The sequence below is a fragment of the Musa acuminata genome, chromosome BXJ1-7 (assembly GCF_036884655.1).
Source record: "Musa acuminata AAA Group cultivar baxijiao chromosome BXJ1-7, Cavendish_Baxijiao_AAA, whole genome shotgun sequence".
Lineage (NCBI taxonomy): Eukaryota > Viridiplantae > Streptophyta > Magnoliopsida > Zingiberales > Musaceae > Musa > Musa acuminata.
Genome location: NC_088333.1, coordinates 17,050,475 through 17,070,110, shown reverse-complemented (window position 1 = coordinate 17,070,110; position 19,636 = coordinate 17,050,475).

Here is a 19,636-nt window from a genome sequence, read left to right as displayed (position 1 = left end):
TTGGGTGCCTCAAAAATCGATCAGCTTAACTTATTTTATATGGAGTTCATTACAATTCCTTTAGGAACCTAAATCAATTTGTGTGGACTACACTTCTTAAATGGACATTGATAAGTAGCATGTCCAACTTTACAATAAAAGTTGTATTTGTTTTGGGGTGAAATATGTAAAGTAGGGCCTTTAACAAAGATGGTTGGATTTTTATGAGTGTTACTCACGAAGTCGATTTCTTCTCTTCTATGAACATTATTTTTGCTTGCAAAAATCATGTTTAAGGATTTGCTACATATTTCAAATTTTTCTAAGGTTTCATGTAGTTTTGAATTTTCCTTTTTAAGCGTTTCTAGTTTATAGCATTTTGTGCAAGGAGCTAAACTATCATCATGCTCAATTTTTAGTCTATCATAAGTACTAATAAGAGAAGCATACTCCTTTTTTAACAATTTATATTTTTTACTAACTAATTTATATTCATCGAATAAATCATAAAAAACACTTAGTAATTCATCAAAAAATAAATTTGCATCTATTGAATTGCTTACCTCATCTCCAATGGTCATTAGCGCATAGTGAGCAACTTACTCGGTGTTGGTTTGCTCCTCTTCTTCGGATGTACTTGAGTCGTCCCACATTGCTTTAAGAGCCTTCTTCTTCTTTGGTTGTTTCTTCTTTGCTTGGGGACATTCACTTTTGAAATGTCCTGGCTTCTTGCATTCGTAGCATATGACTTATTCAATTTTTGGTTTAAATTTAATTTTAGTGTCATTTCTAAATTTATTTATTTTTATGAATTTTTTAAACTTTTTTGTTAAGAGTGCCAAGTCATCGTCGAATTCCTCATCACTTGAATTTTCTTTCAAGTGGTCTTCTTGAGTTCATATTGCCATAACCTTCTTGTTCTTTGGAAGGTTGTTCTCAAGCTCTTCATGATCACTACAAGTCATCTCATAGGTCATTAGTGATCTGATTAGTTCTTCGAGAGGAAAGTTATTTAAATCCTTGGCCTCTTGAATGGTCGTTACTTTAGGATCCCAACTCTTTGGAAGGGATCTTAAGATTTTATTAAGAAGTTCAAAATCCAAGAAACTTTTACCAAGTCCTTTTAGACCATTGACGACATCGGTAAATCGGGTGTACATGTCTCCAATGGTCTCACTTGGTTTCATCCAAAACATCTCATAAGTATGCACTAAAAGATTAATTTTTGACTCCTTCACTCTACTAGTGCCTTCATAAGTTACTTTGAGTATGTACCATATATCAAAAGTTGTTTCACAAATAGATACTCGATTGAATTCGTTTTTATCTAAAGCACAAAACAAGGCATTCATAGACTTGGCATTTAAAGTGAAAGTCTTCTTCTCCAACTAATTTCAAAAGAAGATTTTTGAAACCCATTTTCTATAATATTCCGTAATTCAAAATCCATTGAAATTAGGAAGATCCTCATTCCAGTCTTCCAATATATGTAATCAGTCCCATTGAACATGGGCGGATGTGTGATTGAATGACCCTCTTGGTTGCCGACAAATGCCATCTCTCTTGGGTTTCAAACCAAATGAGAGTGAACCTTACTTTGATACCAATTGTTAGGATCAAGAGCACACTAAGAGGGGGGGGGGGGGGGGGGGGGGGGGGGTGAATTAGTGCAGCGAAAAGCTTTTCCGATTAAATCCGATTCTAGGAAATATTCATTTTGATTCAATCTGTTTCGGAGAGAAATTGAACTTGCAAGCTTTCGTAAAAGTGCAAAGAGAAGATTAGGAGGTTTGCAATAATGTAAAATACATAAATAAAAAGTAAACCAGAATTTAGAGTGGTTCGGTCGTTGTGACCTACATCCACTTTCGGATTCTTCCTTCGTCGAGGTCATCGACGTCCACTAATGGCCTTCCTTCAATAGGTGAAGACCAATCACCTATTTACAACTCTTTCTCCTTTTCACGGGTTTAGGAGAGAACACTTACAAGTCTCACACCTCTCTTGAATAATCTCAACACTTAGAAAGGGAGGAGGACTCTAGTACTTTTGCAACACTTTAACACTCAAGAATTCAAGATTATGCCAATGCTTTCGTGCCCTTTCATGCAGAAATGGGGGGGCTATTTATAACCCCTAATTGGCTTTTGAATTGGAGCCAAAAAGTGTCAAATCCCTGATTTTCGGGGTATAGGCATTACCACCACCATTATTGGGCGGTACCACCACCTAACACCTAACACCTGACATTGGGCGGTACCACCGCTTGACAAGGGCGGTACCACGGCCTGACAGCATTAACTATCAATGGTACCATCACCTGACAGGGGCAGTACCACCGCTTGACAGGGGCGATACCACCGCCTAGAACTCCTGGGAGACCGAGTCCTAAGCGGTGCCACCGCCGGCCATGTTTTCAAGTGTTAAATGAGCTATTCAATCCGACCCAATTCAGCCTTGTTAAGGGCCTAGTTGTCCCTTATCTGAGTTAGTGTGATTACCTCCCAATCATAACTCAACTAATGTACTAACTACGATTAAAGCAAGCGATGGTCCGATATGTCGATTTCTCTCGGTGATCCTCCAGCAAACTTCTTGGCGAGTCTTCCGGCGTACTTCTGACGAACTCCCGACGAACTCTCGACAATTTTCCGATGAGCTTTCGATAATCTTCCAACGAGCTTTAGGCGACGAACTCTCGGCGATCTTCCGACGAACTCTCGATGATCTTTAGATGAGCTCTCGGCGAGCTCTCGGTACATTGTTTTAATCTTCGATTCCGGCTCATTATCTGCTTTATGCCTTACTACTATAGCAGTTAATCTTGCACACTTATCTTAACACATAGATTAGGTCAAACAATTTACCAATTGATTTCATCATCAAAATCCAAGATTTAACATAGATCTCTACCAAATAATCTCTCATTGGCTCTTATTGGTGTAGAAAAATCTAGGGGTGACATCACATGCTCAGTAAAAGAACAAAAAACAAAATCCCCAATTTCCCAAAGATGTGTTCATCATCATGCGAAGATTAGTGCGCAAAATCCATGAAACTTAAAACTGTGTATATAAAAGATTGTGTTACCTAGGGAGATCGTATATCCCTGAATCCTTACAGATCTCTAGGAGAGGGTGAAGGAGGTCAAGCGTCATCCTCTCTAGTGGTGATCCATACAACAGGGCTACAATGATGCTTCTTAAATCTCTAGGCCTGCTATCTAAGGAGAAGAAGGGGAGGAAAATATGAGATGGCAACCTAAAGGGCTCTAGCCTATGAACCATTGGTTCCCTCCTATTTATAGAGGTCCCTTGTCAACTTAACCCTAATGGATCCTACTCTATTGGGTATTGGATCACCATCAAACTACCAAAGCCTCTTAGATTAGTGGATCTCTATCCAATAATCTCTCATTGGCTCTTATTGGATCTCATCCATACAATTTGATAATTCAGGGGCTTATTGGATATCCAATAAGATAGGAGTTCTGACGGATATCTCATATCCGAACCTCTACTCATCATAACGCCTACCATATGTGTGTGACCCTCTAGGCCTAATATCGAGCTGGCCGTGAGTCATACTTGTCAGAACTCCTTCTGACTTAGTGAATTATTATCTCCATAATAATTCACTCGACTCGTCGACTGCAAACGTACTAGGCCACTACGTCGCAGTCCTCAGATGATATAGGGGAATAAAATCCATTAGACCTATCTGTCCTCAGTTACCATATAACTATAGTCCCTCATCCATCTAATATCTCAAAGACCATATACCAGACATGGTGCTGTCTATTGAAACTCGGATTTTGATGATGAAGTCAATTGTCATTTGTTTATCTAATCTATATGTTGAGAAAAGTATGCAAGATTAACTACGATGGTAGTAAGATATGCAGCAAGTGTCGAGCAAGAGTCAAGACCAAGATCATGTTGGGAGTTCGAGAGTTTGTCGGAAGTCTGGACGTTCGTCGGAAGTTCTACGGGAACCATCCGAGAAGTCCAAGAGCTTGCCATAGAAGCTTATCGGAACTCACCAAGGAGATCGTCGCAAAGTCCAGGAGCCTGCTGGGAGTCCATCGGAGCATCGCCGAGAGTTCGCTAGAAGTTCGTTAGAAGCTCGCCGAAAGAGCGATTGATGCACTAGAACACAGAATTGCAGTAGTTATGTCGTAATTGTCATAGTTAGAGTATATATTAAGTTAAGATTGGGAGGTAATCCTACTAACTTAATTAGGGGCCAACTGGGCTCTTAACAGACCCAAATTATGCCGAATAGGATAGCCCATTCGGACCCAGAATTCTTGGCCGGCGGTGGCACCGCCTAGGAGACTTGGTCTCCCAAGGATTCTGGGTGGTGGTATTGCCCCTGTTAAGCGGTAGTACCATCGATAGTTATTACTGCCAGTAATGGTACCGCCCTAGTCAAGCGATGGTACCACTAGATCTCGATCTTCGAGCGTTGTCAAGCGGTGGTACTGCCCAAACTGAGCAGTGGTACCGCCCAGTGACAGATGACAGGCGGTAGTACTGCCCAGACTGAGCGTTGTCAAAGCTTCTCATGTGGGGACACTAGGAATACAATACAGGTGTTCATTGGAGAATGAGTTCACAAATTAATCCGCTTATATAATGCTGGATGGTTAATGATGCCTTATTATCAAACAACGATTTCGTAGTCCTAGTGGTGTATTTGGTCCTTAGACTTCAGACACCAAGGATGTCCTGTATGAGTGCTCCACTCTTTGATACCAGACTTATAGGTTTGGATGTCCCAGATCTAGTACAACTGGTCATTGGGAGTGGTAATCGATCTTACAAGGGCTATTGAGTGTCGATAGAGGATCATCCACTCTCAGCATCATGAGAGGAATATCCCATGTGTTCTTGCTCAAGCAAATCCTTAGCTAGGGTCATTCAGATTGAGAGAGAAAGAGTTCTCCGAGAGAATCCGATTAGAGCGAGACTCGAGAAGAAACCGTATGGGTCTGACAAGATCATGCCCGATATACGATCTCTGGGATATTAGATGGATGAGGGACTATAGGTATACGGTAACTGAGGATAGACAAGTTCAATGGATTTGATTCCCCTGTATCGTTGGGGGACTATGGCGTAGTGGCCTAGTATGTCCATAGTCGATGAGTCGAGTGAATTATTATGGAGATAATAATTCACTAAGTTAGAAGGAGTTCTGACAGGTATGACTCATGGCTAGCTCGATATTGGGCCTAGAGGGTCACACACATATGGTAGGCATTGCAACGAGGAGAGGTTCGGATATGAGATATCCGTCAGAGCCCATATCTTATTAGATATCCAATAAGCTCCTGAATTATTGGATCCTATGGACAAGATCCAATAAGAGCCCATGAGAGTTTATTGGATAGAGATCCACTAATCTAAAAGGCTTGGGTAATTGGATGCAAATCCAATACCTTGTTAGGATCAAGAGCACTAAGAGGGGGGGGGGGGGGGCAGTGTGAATTAGTGCAGCGGAAATCTTTCTACAATTAAAACTGCGTTCGTACGATAAAAATGATTTCGGTGTGAAAGACGATTCTAAAATTACTTTAACTTAAGATTAAGCGAGATGACGTTAAAGTAAATCTATGAAGGCAATTTGCAGTTATGATGGAAATCAGAACGCAAGCGCAAACTGAAATATGATATTCGTACGATAAAACTGATTTGCGTCTAAACGCTAATTCGGAAAGCACTGAACTTTGAACCATGTTCGTAAAAGCACATAAGGCAGTAAGCTATTGAGGAGGATTGTAATAAATATAAGATGCTCAAAGTAAATGCAAACCGAGATTTAGAGTGGTTCGGTCAATCTTGACCTACTCCACTTTTGGCTTCCTCCACCGACGAGGTCACCGACGTCAACTAGAGGCCTTCATTCAATAGGCGAAGGCCAACCACCCTTGTATAGTTTCACTCCTTTTGATAGGCTTAGGAGACAACCCTTACAGAATTTCCTTTCCTCTCTTAACAGATTAGAACTTGGAAGAAAAGAGGAAGAAGAACTTTCAACTCATACAACACTTTTGAGCTCTAAAATTCACAAAGTAAAATCAGAATTTCGGTGGTTTCAGGGTGCCCTTTCAGTGCTGAAAGGGTGGGGTATTTATAGGCCCTAACCCAGTTTGAATTTGGAGCTCAAAATGATCAATTCTCGGAATTCCGGGATCTGGCGGTTGCACCGCTTGGCATAGCTCGAAGACTGAGCCTCTGGGCGGTGCCACCTCCTGTCAGGGGCGATTGCACCTCCTGCCTGAGCTCAGGCGGTGCCACCGCCTGACTAAGGGGATTGCACCGCTCAGCCAGAGCTCGGAGACCAAGCCCAAGCGGTGCCACCTCTGTCAGGGGCGGTTACACCTCCTGCCAGGGCTCGAAGATTGAGCTCTGGCAGTGCCACCGCCTGACTGAGGCGGTTGAACTGCCTAGCAGAAATCAGGGTCCGAATGGGTTGATCCATTCGGCCCAATTTGGGGTTTTCAGGGGCCCAATTGCCCCAAGATTAAGTTAATGGGATCACCTCCCATTTCCAACTTAATCATTGTGCTAACTACAATATTTCCTAAGATATTTACTGTAACTTGCTCTAGTGCGTCAATCGCTTCTTCCAGCGAGCTTCCGACGAACTTCCGTCAATCATCCGATGAACCCTCGGTGATGCTCTTGCGGACTTCCGGCAAACTACTGGACTTGCGACGATCCACTTGGCGAGTTTCGACGAGCTTCTTTGGCAAGCTCATGGACTTCTCGGATTTGTTCCTGTAGAACCTTCGACAACTATCCGAACTTCCGTCGAACTCTCGAACTCCTAACGTGATCATTGTCTTGATTCCGGCGCAACTCCTACTGCATATCTTACTTTCATCATAGTTAATTATGCACACTTAAAACAAAACTTCGATTGAGACAATTAATCCTAAGCCATTAACCAAGTTATCCGGCATGTCATTGGTCCCTCGACGCTTCGTCCGATTCTTCGGCGCATCGTCCTCTCCTGCAGCCTATTGCCCAATCGACCAGTTGACTCCGCAACTCCGATATCCTTGGCACAATACCCGCTCTTCTTGGCTCGATGCCCGAGTCCATGGCCTGAAGCCTTCTGTCGATACGTCGACCGATCCATTGGCTCGACGTCCAATATTCTGACATGTTCCTCCGGCACAACATGATTTTCCTGCTTTAATTGTCTCATCCTGATCGAAGCATCCTGCGTCACTCAAAACGTAGATTAAATCATAAACATATATCAAGTAGTTTCATCATCAAAATACGAGATTCAACAATCTCCCCCTTTTTTATAATGACAACCACTTGATGACGGAGTTAAACTTAACTCCCGGAGTTGAAACAAACTCCCTCTATCAATATGCCATATTGATAGAATCTTGAATTCAAACTGAATTCAAGTCATTGCAATATTCATCATGAATACTTGCAACATGTCATCATGAACTTATGCATAGACTTATGCATAACATCATACTTCTCCCCCTTGGTCATCAACAAAAAGGAGAAGTCCAACTATTCTTGTGTTTGGAATATTAGTTTAACTTATTGTATGAAAAACATAATATCAAGTTTTATCATCATGCAGTTTTGAAGCCAGAAAATTTAGCAAATGTTACATCATGCTTAGAACATTAAAGCTATCAAGTTTTAGATATGCAAGTTTTACAGCATACAAGATAGCACTTTTAGAACATGCAAGCTAGCAATGTTACAATATTTTAGAACTTGCAAGCTAGCAATTTAGAGATGTTCAAGAAGGCAACTCTTGCTTCTTGAAATATGCAAGTTGCAAGCTAGCAAATTTTTGCTTCCTTTGCAATGTTTGAACTCGCAATTTTGCTTCCATTGCAAGGTGTAAGTTTAGCATGTTTAATTTTCTTGAGATAGCAACTATTTGCTTCTCTTTATACTACAAGCTAGCAATTTTTACGATATGCAAGTTTTACTACATACAAGCTAGCAAAAATTTCGAAAGCAAATGCAAGATAGCTTTCTTGTGTAAACTTATGATTCTTGCTTCCTATTGTAATGTGCAAGTTGCAAGTTTTGCTTCTTGAGATAGGCAAGATAGCACTTTTGCAATTTTTGTTTGGCAAGCTTGTGATGTTCAAGATAACAAGCTCTTTCTTCTCTTTTGAGAAGTGTCATTTTTGCTTTCTTTGCAAAGTGCAAGCTAGCAAAATGCCAAACTAGCAAGAGATAACGTTTTACATGAGGCAAGCAAACAATTTGGCAAGTGTTACATTTGCATCTTCTCTTTAGAGGAGTGTAATTTTGCTTTCATCTTGAATTGTGTAAGCTAGCTAGTTTGCCTCTTTTCATGATGTCCATGCTAGAAATTCTTGCTTCCCCTTTGTCATTGTCAAAAAGAAGGGAAGACCCTTTTTTCAATTTTCAGATTATGATAAAGGTAAGTATCAATTTTATTTGTGCATCATTATATATTCAAATTAAAATATACATAATTTCAAAAACCTTATTTTTAATGCACGATACCAAAAAATAAATCAATCATCATTAATGGGTATATCATACATGATACTTAAACATTAAAATTTTTAAGCATTTATCAACTTGTTGATCATGATACCAAACATTCATCATTTAAAGCATTCATGATACATATCATATGCAATACATTATATACAACATTGTCATAAGTATTACATGCATCATGCCAAATCATAAAATATACAATCATCATTAATGCATGATTCCTAATCATCATTTATTTCGCAACATGATGGTACCAAATTTGTCAAATTACATTCTACCATACATGATCGAAACTTCTTATTTGTATACATCAAAACAAATTAATGAATATTTCATGTATTCTTATTATCACATAAGGAATATCAAGAAGAATTATTAGGTGATGAGATAAACATTTCGTGAATACAAGGAATTGCATAAAAATCATATCATGAAAGATTAGAACATGTGAATACCAAAAGACATGATTTCTTTTTGAAAAACCTATTCCATAATTAATCAAAAGAAAATCTTAGGAGAACGATTAATGAAAAAATCTTGATTCATAATAAATCTTAATTTTTTAAATATCACGGAACTAAGATCATGATTTTGGATAAAACTCATTCAAATTCAAATCACCAAAAATCATTTTTATGGTTCACAAAATTCGTAACATAAGTAGATTCATGATTTCATTGATAATATATTTTCCCTTTTTTTAAGTATTTCATTTTAAGTGATTGATTTCATGTTAGCATGCTTTTTCATTTATGTTAAACATGCATCAACGTTTAGGATAGAAAAATGAATTTCATCATAAAACCATCAAGATCAATAGATTCTCAAAAATGAACTATTATGATCAAAAAAATCTGAAAATGAAAGTTAACACTTTCATGCATTCGGACAAGGTTTTGCTATAGATTTTCAAGTTCAATCATGAAGATAAAACATGCTCATGATCATAAAAAAATCTGTATCCAAAACACATAATTTCCAACATATTATTAATGCATGTAACAGTGTAAAATCATCATGGCAATTAAGTGATTTGAACATTGAATCAAGAAAGTCCGAAAAATAATCTTAACAAGTTCATGCATTCGAGCACATTTTTGCAATAGTTTTTCAAATACAATCATGAAAATAACACATGCTTATCATCATGTATAGCTTAAAATCTCATACATAAAATTGTTAATCAAAATATTTAATATTACATCATTATGCATTTCTTCAAATCAAACATGATTTTTTTTTTAATCAAAATCGAGAAATAACAATAGAAATCAACGTAATACACATTATTACATCTTAACCATGATTTCATATTTTCAATCAAAATCATTTTATTTGTTTATCATAAAATATGCAATAATATGCAATATTATCATTTTTTTTTAAACATGTATTTTTTAAGAAAATTAATTCTAAACTAAAAAAGAAAATACATCATGAGAGCATCAAGTAATTTCAAAATAAATTAGGGGGATTTCAATTACCTCATCATTGAAAGCGGTTAAGGCATAGTTTGCCACCTCACCTTTCTTGATTTTCTCCTCGTCTTCGGAGGAGCTCGATTCATCCCACTTTGTGTTCTTCTTCTTTGGCCTCTTCCTTCGTTCAAGTTTATTATTTATTTTAGATTTTTGTTCAATAAACTTATTAAGATTTAGTGTTCGAAGTTCAAGTTCATCATTGTCCCCATCACTTGAGTCATCGCTCAAGTGGTATTCATTTGTCCGGAGTTCCAAATCCTTCTTGTTCTTTGGAAGGTGATTTTGTTCATCTATGTTCATCATGTGCATTGTGCAACATTTCATATGTCATCAACGAACCAATTAGTTCTTCAAGTGGTAAGTTGTTTAGGTTTTTAGCTTCTTGTATTGCAGTTACTTTTGAATCCCACTTCTTAGAAAGAGAACACAAAATCTTGTTTACGAGTTCAAAATCCGAAAATTATTTTCTAAGAGCTCTTAAACTATTGATGACATCCGTGAAACGGGTGTACATGTCGCCTATAGTCTCGCTTGGTTGCATTCGAAAAAGCTCAAAATCATGCAATAAAATGTTAACTTTCAAGTCTTTGACTCTACTAGTTCCCTTATGCGTGATTTCAACTGTTCGCCAAATGTCAAAAACCGTTTCGCAAGTAGAAATCCGATTGAACTCATTTTTGTTCAAAGCGCAAAATAAGGCATTCATAGCCTTTGCGTTTAAAGAAAAATACTTCTTCTCAAAATCCGACCATTCGTTCATCGGTTTAGAGGGAAGTTGAAAACCGTTTTCAATGATATTCCATAAATCCAAATTCATAGAAATCAAGAAAACTCTCATTCGAGTTTTCCAATAAGTGTAATCCAATCCGTTAAACAACGGAGGACGAACAACCGATAAGCCCTCTTGAAAGCCATGAAGAGCCATTTCTCTAGGGTGTAAATCTGAAATGAGAAATACCGGGCTCTGATACCAATTGTTAGGATCAAGAGCACTAAGAGGGGGGGGGTGAATTAGTGTAGCGGAAATCTTTCTACGATTAAAACTGCATTTGTACGATAAAAGTGATTTCAGTGTGAAAGCTGATTCTAAAATTACTTTAACTTAAGATCAAGCGAGATGACGTTAAAGTAAATCTATGAAGGCAGTTTGCAGTTATGATGGAAATCAGAACGTAAGCGCAAACTGAAATATGATGTTCATACGATAAAACTGATTTGCGTCTAAACGTCGATTCGAAAAGCACTGAACTTTGAACCACGTTCGTAAAAGCACAGAAGGCAATAAGCTATTGAGGAGGTTTGCAGTAAAGATAAGATGCTCAAAGTAAATGCAAACCGAGATTTAGAGTGGTTCGGTCAATCTTGACCTACTCCACTTTTGGCTTCCTCCACCGACGAGGTCACCGACGTCAACTAGAGGCCTTCCTTCAATAGGCGAAGGCCAACCACCCTTTTACAGTTTCACTCCTTTTGACGGGCTTAGGAGACAACCCTTACAGAATTTCCTTTCCTCTCTTAACAGATTAGAACTTGGAAGAAAAGAGGAAGAAGAACTTTCAACTCATACAACACTTTTGAGCTCTAAAAATCACAAAGTAAAATCAGAATTTCGGTGGTTTCAGAGTGCCCTTTCAGTGCTGAAAGGGTGGAGTATTTATAGGCCCCAACCCAGTTTGAATTTGGAGCTCAAAACTGTCAATTCCCGAAATTCTGGGATCTGGCGGTTGCACCACCTGACTGGGGCGGTTGCACCGCCTGGTAGAGCTCGAAGACTGAGCCTCTAGGTAGTGCCACCTCCTCTCAGGGGCGGTTGCACCTCCTGCCAAAGCTCGAAGACCGAGCTCAGGCAATACCACCGCTTGACTGAGGCGGTTGCACTGCTCAGACAGAGCTCAGAGACCGAGCCCAGGCGATGCCACCTCTGTCAAGGGCGGTTGCACCTCCTGCCAGAGCTCGAAGACTGAGCTCAGGTGGTGCCACCGCCTGACTGATGCGGTTGAACCTATTGAATCTCAGATTTTGATGATGAAGTCAATTGTCATTTGTTATCTAATATCTATGTTTAGATTAGTGTGCAGGATTAACTACGACGAAAGTAAGATATGCAGCAGGAGTTGGACCTGAGTCAAGACAATGATCACGTTGGGAGTTCGAGAGTTCGACGGAAGTTCGGACAGTCGTCGGAGGTTCTGCAGGAACAAATCCGAGAAGTCCATGAGCTTGCCAAAGAAGCTCGTCGGAAGTCGCCAAGTGGATCGTCGTAAGTCCAAGAGTTTGCCGGAAGTCCGCGGGAGCATCACCGAGGGTTCATCAGATTATCGACGGAAGTTCGTCGGAAGCTCGTCGGAAAAAGCGATTGACGCACCGGAGCAAGTTACAGAAAATATCTTAGGAAATATTATAGTTAGCACAATGATTAAGTTGGAAATGGGAGGTGATCCCATTAACTTAATCTTGGGGCAATTGGGCCCCTGAAAAAATCCAAATTGGGCCGAATGGATCAACCCATTCGGACCCTGATTTCTGCTAGGCGGTTCAACCGCCTCAGTCAGGCGGTGGCACCGCCTGAGCTCAGTCTTCGAGCTCTGGTAGGAGGTGCAACCACCCCTGACAGAGGTGGCACCGCCTGGGCTCGGTCTCCAAGCTCTAGCTAAGCGGTGCAACCGCCTCAGTCAAGCGATGGCACCGCTTGAGCTCGGTCTTCGAGCTCTGGCAGGAGGTGCAACCGCCCCTGCCAAGAGGTGGCACCGCCCAGAGGCTCAGTCTTCGAGCTCTGCCAGGCGGTGCAATCGCCCCAGTCAGGAGGTGCAACCGCCAGATCCCGGAATTCAAGGAAATGACAGTTTTGAGCTCTAAATTCAAACTAGGTTGAGGCCTATAAATACCCCACCCTTTCAGCACTGAAAGGGCACCCAAAATCCACCAAAATTCTAATTTTACTTTGTGATTTTTAGAGCTCAAAAGTGTTGTATGAGTTGAAAGTTCTTCTTCCTCTTTTCTTCCAAGTTCTAATTTGTTAAGAGAGGAAAGGAAATTCTGTAAGGGTTGTCTCCTAAGCCCGTCAAAAGGAGTGAAACTGTAAAAGGGTGGTTGGCCTTCGCCTATTGAAGGAAGGCCTCTAGTTGACGTCGATGACCTCGTTAGTGGAGGAAGCCAAAAGTGGAATAGGTCAAGATTGACCGAACCACTCTAAATCTCGGTTTGCATTTACTTTGAGCATCTTATCTTTACTGCAAACCTCCTCAATAGCTTACTGCCTTCTGTGCTTTTACGAACGTGTTTCAAAGTTTAGTGCTTTCCGAATCGGCGTTCAGACGCAAATCGCTTTTATCGTACGAACGTCGTATTTCAGTTTGCGCTTATATTCTGATTTTCATCATAACTGCAAACTGCCTTCATAGATTTACTTTAACGTCATCTTGCTTGATCTTAAGTTAAAGTAATCTTAGAATCGGCTTTCATACCGAAATCGCTTTTATCGTTCGAACATTTTTTTTTTTTTTATCGTGAAAGATTTCGGCTGCACTAATTCACCCCCCCCCCCCTTAGTGCTCTTGATCCTAACAATTGGTATCAGAGCGAGGTTAACTCTCAAATGGATTAAAACCCATGAGAGATGGCATACACCGAAAACCAAGAGGGCCATTCTATTACACGTCCACTCATGTTCAATAGGACGGACTATACCTATTGGAAGACCCGAATGAGGATCTTTCTTATTTCTATGGATTTTGAACTTTGGAATCTTGTCGAAAATGGATTTTCGAAGTCTTCTCTTCCAATGATCGATTGGAATGAATTGGAGAAGAAGGCTTTCGCTCTTAATGTAAAGGCTATAAATGCCTTATTTTGGGCACTTGATAAAAATGAGTTCAACCGTGTTTCGATTTGTGAAACCGCATTTGATATTTGGCACACACTCGAAGTGACTCACGAAGGCACAAGTAGAGTGAAAGAGTCAAAAATCAATCTTTTTGTTACATTCTTTCGAACTTTTCCAGATGAAACCGAGTGAGACTATTAGTGACATGTTTACCCATTTCACGGATGTCACCAACGGTCTAAAAGGACTCGAAAAAAGTTTTTCGGATTTTGAACTCATAAATAAGATTCTAAGATCCCTTCCTAAGAGTTGGGATCCTAAAGTCACTACTATTCAAGAGACGAAAGATCTAAACAACTTCCCTCTTGAAGAACTAATCGGGTCATTAATGACCTATGAGATGACTTGCAAAGCTCATGAAGAGCAAGAAGACATCCTTCCAAAGAACAAGAAGGATATGGTACTTAGAACTTCAGAAGACCACTTGAGAGAAAACTCAAGTGATGAGGACTGTGACGATAACTTGGCACTTCTAACAAGAAAATTTAAAAAATTCATTAAAAGAAACAAGTTTAAGAATGACACAAAAAATAAACTTGAAACCAAGAAGGACCAAGTTATTTGCTACGAATGCAAAAAGCCGGGACACTACAAAAGTAATTGTCCCCAAGTCAAAAAGAGAACATCAAACAAGAAGGCACTCAAAGCAACGTGGGATGACTCGAGCGCGTCCGAAGAAGAGGAGTCCAACACCGAGCAAGTTACTCATTACGCCTTAATGGCCATCGGAGAGGCGGTAACGAATTTAATAGATGTGGATTTATCATTTGATGAATTATTAAATGCCTTCCATGACTTATTTGATGAATGCAAGATTATTAGTAGAAAATACAAATTGCTAAAAAAGGAGCATGATAGTCTTACTTGTAATTTCGATAAGTTATAAACTGAATATCATGATAGTTTAGGTTCATACATAAAATGCCATGATCTAGAAACTCTCCAAAAGGAAAACTTGCTACTTAAGGACACCTTGAAGAAATTCGAGGTTGGTAGCAAGTCCTTGAACATGATCCTTGCAAACAAGGGTCGCGTTCCCAAAAGAAGTGGAATCGGATTTGTGAGAAGTCCTCACCAAAATCCAACCACATTCATAAAAAGCCCCATCTTACATGTTCGACACCAAAGCAAATGCAACTTTTGTTGCAAACTTGGACACAAAACGCATTATTATCCATTCAAGAAAATTAGTCCGAACATATTAATTTGGGTTCCAAATGGAACCATGATAAATTCTATGCAGTATGATAAAAAATATAGATCTATTTTTGAGGCACCCAAAATCAAATGGGTACCTAAAGATCATCCTTTCTTGTAGAAACCTATACCATCGCAAGCTTGGAGCAAGAGATGGTACCTTGATAGTGGATGCTCAAGGCATATGACCGGAGATTCATCTCAATTCTCTAAGCTCACTAGCATAGACGAAGGCTATGTCACCTTCGGAGATAACAACAAGGGTAAAATCATTGGCAAAGGAACCATAGGTAACAAATCCAACTTCTTTATTGAAGATGTTTTGTTAGTTGATGGTTTAAAACATAACCTCTTGAGCATTAGTCAATTATGTGATAAATGATATATTGTTAGATTTGAATCTAATGCTTGCATCATTGAAAAACCACACAAAAACGTGTCTATGATTGCATTAAAACAAAATAACGTATACACTATTGACATCAATGATTTGTGTAATGAAATGTGTTGTTCGATTTTGAATGAGGATGCTTGGCTATGGCATAGAAGATTAGGTCATGTTAGCATGAAACTAATCACTCAAATATCATCTAAAGAACTTGTAAGAGGAATTCCTCATATCAAGTTCATCAAAGATAATGTATGTGATGCTTGCCAATTAGGTAAACAAATTAAGGATAGTTTCAAATCTAAGAATCAAATAATCACCTCTAGGCCCTTATAATTGATCCATATGGACTTGTTCGGACTAATCTCTACATCAAGCCAAGGAGGTAGCAAATACGCCTTCGTCATTATGGATGACTATAGCAGATACACATGAACTTACTTCTTAAAATAGAAAAATGAATGCTTTAGATATTTTACCAAGTTTTGTAAACCTGTTCAAAATGAGAAGGGTTCTATGATTTCGTCAATTAGAAGTGATCACGGTGGTGAATTTCAAAACCATGATTTCCAAGAATTTTGTGAACTCAATGGATACAACCATAATTTCTCTACTCCTAGAAATCCTCAACAAAATGGAGCAGTAGAAAGAAAAAATCAAAATTTATAAGAAATAGCAAGAACCATGTTGAATGAACATAGCCTAGCCAAATATTTTTGAGCCAAAGCCATAGACACTGCATGCTATATTTTGAATAGAGTTCTAGTAAGACCCTTACTCACCAAAACTCCCTATGAGTTATGGAACAACAAAAAACCCAATGTTTCATATTTTAAAGTCTTTGGGTGTAAGTGTTTTATCTTGAATGAAAAAGATAACTTAGAAAATTTTGTTGCTAAATCCGATAAAGGAATCTTTCTTGGTTATTCTTCGATTTCTAAAGCTTTTCGTATCTTTAATAAAAGAACTTTAATTATTGAAGAATCCATTCATGTTGTTTTCAATGAGATTTCCGAAATCAGGAAAAACGATTTCGATGATTTTGTTAATTTTGATTCCTTGAATTTAAATGAAACCCCGTCTCCAATTAGCAACTTGGATGCATCCACTTCCGAAACATCCTTACCCAAGGATTGGAAGTATATAGATACTCATCATAAGGAGCTAATCTTAGGAGACACATCAAAGGGGGTTCAAACACGTTCTTCTCTTAAAAATTTTTGTTCCAACGTCGCTTTTCTCTCCCAAATTGAACCCAAATAAGTTGACGAAGCCATGAAAGATGATTCATGGATTATCGCAATGCAAGATGAATTAAATTAATTTGAGAGAAATGAGGTATGGAAGCTTATTCCTAGGCCAAATGACCATTTACTTATTGGTACTAAATGGATTTTTAGAAACAAGCAAGATGAATGTGGTATCATGGTTAGAAATAAGGCTAGATTAGTGGTCAAAGGTTTCAACCAAGAAGAAGGTATCGATTACTAAGAAACCTTCGCTCTTGTGGCTCGATTAGAAGCCATAAGGATGCTCCTTGCCTACGCTAGTAGTAATAATTTTAAGTTGTTTCAAATGGATGTTAAACGCGCTTTTCTTAATGGCTTTATTTCCAAAGAAGTCTATGTTGAACAACCTCCTGGATTTGAAAATAATAGCCTCCCTAATCATGTGTTTAGATTAACTAAAGCTCTCTATGGTTTAAAACAAGCTCCGAGGGTTTGGTATGAGAGACTTTGTTCTTTTATTATTGAAAATAATTTCACAAAAGGCAAGGTTGATACTACATTGTTCATCAAGAATTTTGAAAATAATTTTCTCATTATTCAGATTTATGTTAATGATATTATCTTTGGTTCTACGAATGAATCTCTTTGTGAATCTTTTGCAAAAACTATGAGTCTTGAATTCGAAATGAGTTTAATGGGAGAATTAACATTCTTCTTAGGCTTACAAATCAAACAACTAAACAATGGCATCTTTATTAGTCAAACTAAATATGCTATGAATTTGCTAAAAAAGTTTAATATGAATAGCTCAAAAGCTATTAACACTCCTATGAGCACCTCAACTAAGTTAGAAATTGATGAAAGTGGAGAAAGCTTCGATCAAAAAACTTATAGGGGCATGATAGGAAGTTTACTTTACCTCACTGCAACTAGACCAGATATTATGTTCAGTGTAGGACTTTGTGCTAGATTTCAATCAAACCCTAAGATATCTCATCTCAAAGCAGTTAAAAGAATATTTAGATATCTTAATGGTACCACAAATCTAGGATTATGGTACCCAAAATCAGAGAATCTTGAGTTAATTGCTTATGCTAATGTGGACTTTGCTGGCTGTAGACTAGATAGCAAAAGCACATCAGGAACATGTCAATTTTTAGGACATGCCCTTGTTTCCTGGTCATCTAAGAAACAAAATTCAGTTGCACTATCAACAACCGAAGCTGAATATATTGCAGCAAGTGCATGTTGTGCACAAGTTGTATGGATGAAAAACACCTTAGAAGATTATAAAGTTCATCTTAAAAATATTCCCATTAAATGTGATAACACAAGTGTAATATGTTTAACAAAGAATCCTATACAACACTCAAGAACAAAACATATTGATATTAGACATCACTTTATACGAGATCATATTACTAATCATGATGTAATTATAGAGTTCATTGACACTAAACATTAACTTGCTGATATTTTTACAAAACCTCTAAGTGAAGAACAATTTGATTTCATAAGAAGAGAATTAGGAATGTTGATGTGTCCGAATACATAAACTTGTTGAAATTATTTTTTGGACTTTATTGATTGATTGATCAATTTCACTTAATTGCTATGATGATTTTCACAATTATATGTTAGAAATTATGTGTATGAATATAAAAATTTCTATGATGATAAGCATGTTTTGTCTTCATGATCATATTTGAAAATCAATAGCACAGTCTCGTCCGAATGCATGAAAGTCTTCATTTCGTTTTCGGATTCTCTTAAAAATCGGAGTTTCTCGATACATTATCCTTTTTCGGACTTAATAAAGCATATGTCATAACGAGTCTAATTCTCATCATTGTTGACATATGAAATATATCTCTCATACACCTATGTGAAGAATATTCTTTAAAGAAATAGATTTAATAAAATGATTTCTGATTATATGATTGATAGTGTTTTTACTAACAAGGATTCATTTCTAATACATATCTTAATCCTTGTGAAAATGAAGCAAGATTTAATCTCTCATCAATTTTAACTTCATTTAAAGATGGTGGAGATGTAGGGTAAAAACAGAATTAATATCTCCATGTCATGGTTGCATAATTGACTCACTATTGAAAATGACATGAACCTAGTAAAGGCATCACACTTATGCTCAAAATTCGTTTATATTGTTCTCCTGGTTTCACAATTACCATGCTTTTTGTTGATGACAAAGGGGGAGAAATATATGAGTGTTAATGTCATGCTTGCATCACCAAGAGATATATGAATTGATGCTATGATTGCTATAATTTGCATTATGCCTTGCTTGTATCATGTAATGATATCAAAATCTTACTTTGCAGTTTTATATGTTAATATCTTACAATATGATGAATTGCTACTATTACCATCATTCAAACTTGTAATGTAAAATTTGAAAATGAATGTCAAGCCTTGACATCATCTTCAAAGAGATACATCATGATGGGAATCATGATAGGAATATTGATAAGTTTAAATGATTTTAACTTATCAATATGTCTCTTGAATTCAAAGGTTTTGAATTCAAGAATGACTTATCTCAAGTATGGCATATAGACAGGGGGAGTTAAGGTTAACTCCATTATCAATTGATTGTCATCATCAAAAAGGGGGAGATTGTTGAATCTCAGATTTTGATGATGAAGTCAATTGTCATTTGTTATCTAATCTATATGTTGAGATAAGTGTGCAGGATTAACTACGATGAAAGTAAGATATGCAGCAGGAGTTGCACCGGAGTCAAGACAATGATCACGTTGGGAGTTCGAGAGTTCGACGGAAGTTCGGACAGTCGTCAGAGGTTCTGCGGGAACAAATCCGAGAAGTCCATGAGCTTGCCAAAGAAGCTTGTCGGAACTTATCAAGTGGATCGTCGCAAGTCCAGGAGTTTGCCGGAAGTCCGCAGGAGCATCACCGAGGGTTCA